The sequence below is a fragment of the Triticum urartu genome, chromosome 6A, assembly GCF_056163025.1.
Source record: "Triticum urartu cultivar PI428250 chromosome 6A, HENAU_Tu73, whole genome shotgun sequence".
Lineage (NCBI taxonomy): Eukaryota > Viridiplantae > Streptophyta > Magnoliopsida > Poales > Poaceae > Triticum > Triticum urartu.
Window position 1 is genome coordinate 5,863,618 of NC_141878.1, and position 1,612 is coordinate 5,865,229.

Sequence of the window (1,612 nt, forward strand, 5' to 3'; positions counted from 1 at the left end):
TGGAGTAGTTTGTCATTGTTGGAACCGCCAGTTCCTCGCCGTGCTCCTCCTTGCTCTCTCTGTTGCCGTGGCTGTGCCCTAGCTCTTCCTCTACCCTAGCTCTCTCTCTTTCTCTGTTGCCACACCTTAGACCAAACCGAAGCGAGGAAGAAGAAAACACAAAGAGAAGAGGGACACAACGGAGTTCCGGTTTACGAACACCTTGATTTTCCTTCGAGCACGAACTCGAGCTTTTCACCCCACAGCTGTTACAACGGCCCCTCACGTGGCTTTATACCTGAGCCAGCGCACCGGGTGCAAACCCACGCCTCCACTCCCTCCCGATCGCTCGCGCTCCGCTCGCTCAGCTCATGCCCGCGTCGCGCTCCGCAGCGCGCGCCCCACGGCGAGCTCCAACGACCACGCCCTCGATCGTGCCAGGCGACTCGCCAACAACCACTCCCTAAACTCACGCACGCAACACCGACCTGCACGGACACGCCCCGTGCTGGATCTTCACGCACACACGCACACACTCTTGCGGTCCCGACGCGCCCGCTACGTCTGGTGCGCGCCCATACACGCGCCCGACGCGGTGAGCTTGTCGCCCCGGCTTATTTGCCCTAACATTCGCGCCCTAAGCCGCGACTCAGAGCAGGCCGGTGTCCTCGACATCGCCGTCGGCCAGCAGTGCATGCTCCTTCGCCGACTCCTTGCGCAGCAGTGGGCACTCTCTCTTGAAATGGCCCCGCTCGCCGCATTTGTAGCAGCGGCCGCGCCAGTTTCCTCTAAAGCCCGATGCCTCGCTGCGCACCCCGTCGTCGTCGTCCTCTCCGCGCGCACCGCCCCGACGTTGCTCGCGCGCCCGCCACTGTGCCGCGGTGTACATGATCTGCTCGCCGTCCGCCCGCCTGCCCGCGCCGACGCAGCCTCTCGTCGAAGGCCTTCAGCCGCCCCAACGCGTCCTCGAACGCCATTGTATCAACGTTGCAGAATTGCTCGATCCCGGCCACCGCCGGGTACAGGCGGTTCGGCACCGAGTCGAGCAGCTTCTTGACGAGGGCGGCGTCTTCCAGGGTCGAGCCCAACGCCGCGTAGCGCGCCGCCATCCCACCGAGCCTCCCGGTGAAGTCATCCAAGGTCTCGGCGTCCGCCATGCGTAGGAGCTCAAACTCCCCGCGCAGCGTGCCGCGCCGCGCCGCGCGCACGTGGTCCGCGCCCACAAACCCGACCTTCAAGCTCGCCCACACCTCTGTAGCCATTTTCTTTGACGCCACCTGCAGCAACAAGTTCTCCGCGAGCACGCCCAGCAGGTATGCCCGCGCAGGCTTGTCCTTCTTCGCAATCACCGCTGCCACAACGTCCTCTGGCACGACCACCGCCTCCCAGAGCCCGGCCGCGTCGAGGTTGGCCTCGACCTTGATCGCCCACGCGGTGTAATTCTCATCGGTGAGCACCGGCAACGGCTGCGGCAATGACCCGCCCAATCCGCCGACGTAGGGGACGAGCGACATCGTCGGCGCGCCCTGAACAGAGTGTGGCTCTGATGCCAACTGTTGGAACCGCCAGTCCCTCGCCGCGCTCCTCCTTGCTCTCTTTGTTGCCGTGGCTGTGCCCTAGCTCTTCCTCTACC

The 1,612-nt window shown here is 64.6% G+C and overlaps 1 pseudogene; it reads right to left on the reverse strand.

The window, feature by feature from the left end:
* Positions 1-628: 628 nt before the first annotated feature.
* LOC147963023 (uncharacterized) lies at positions 629-1,136 on the reverse strand (annotated as a pseudogene).
* Between the last annotated feature and the right edge of the window lie 476 nt (positions 1,137-1,612).